The sequence below is a fragment of the Sinocyclocheilus rhinocerous genome, unplaced genomic scaffold, assembly GCF_001515625.1.
Source record: "Sinocyclocheilus rhinocerous isolate Xijiao unplaced genomic scaffold, SAMN03320098_v1.1 scaffold576, whole genome shotgun sequence".
In the NCBI taxonomy this organism is placed as follows: domain Eukaryota; kingdom Metazoa; phylum Chordata; class Actinopteri; order Cypriniformes; family Cyprinidae; genus Sinocyclocheilus; species Sinocyclocheilus rhinocerous.
The window spans coordinates 1,565,197-1,566,052 of NW_015662167.1; the positions used below are offsets into that span (position 1 = coordinate 1,565,197).

An 856-nucleotide genomic window follows, 5' to 3' on the forward strand; every position below is an offset into this window, starting at 1 on the left:
TTTTTCCGAGAGCTGACTCTGCGTGCTTGCTCTCAAGCAGACAACAAACAAACTGTGTGTATCCCCACCCGTAAAGTAACGCGGGCAGGGAGGAACACACAGTTTGAAGCGCTGGCTGCCTTCGCCCCTACTCAAATGATGTGACTTGTCATGTGCTTTGGACATAATTTCTCTAGCCCTACGGGACAGACAACACCAAATATGACTCACAAACAGATCAGACTGACACACACACAGAGCGCTTGCTGAATGACAAAAAGCTGACGCTGGTCTCACCGCACGTGCTTTTATAGCCTCCTGGTCATTACGTCACCCGCCGTGACGTCTCGCCCAGCTGTTAGTCTGATTACACACGAGATTCAGAGCCCGTCACGCTGAACGGCGTTCCCCTAGCGTTTTCGACGCAGCTCGAGTTCCTGAAGAGGAACTACAGTTATATATATGCGCTTTGTAATCACAAATGTCCTTTCTAAAAGTAAATATCCTTGTTAAATACCAATGTTAGTGCAATAGCTAACAGTCACATGATAAACTGATTGAATCAACCACAGGTACACAAAATAAGTGGCTATTCAGCAAGGATGATAACAAGTGCTCCCTAGCATTCTTGATTAACTTATCTGTGCTTATCTCCGCTCTCACACTAGTGATTGATAAGATTGTCCTATTGTGTCATTGTTAAGAAGATGTCAACACAATGAGTGATCAATGAAAAGCAATTCTATTGAGGGCAAACTCACGTGACTGAGTGAATCACTAAACTAATGCTATTGCATTAATGGAATTATTGAGAAAAAAGAATTTAGAGATTTCCAAAGAAAAATGTAAGATATTTACTTTGCAACACCTTAAAAAT

At 42.3% G+C, this 856-nt stretch overlaps 1 protein-coding gene across 1 annotated transcript in view; it reads right to left on the minus strand.

Annotated features, from left to right (window-relative positions):
* The window catches only part of LOC107727810 (protein snail homolog Sna-like), a 4,995-nt gene that overhangs the window by 2,249 nt on the left and 1,890 nt on the right, over nt 1-856 (minus strand). The gene's annotated exons all lie outside the window — the stretch shown is intronic.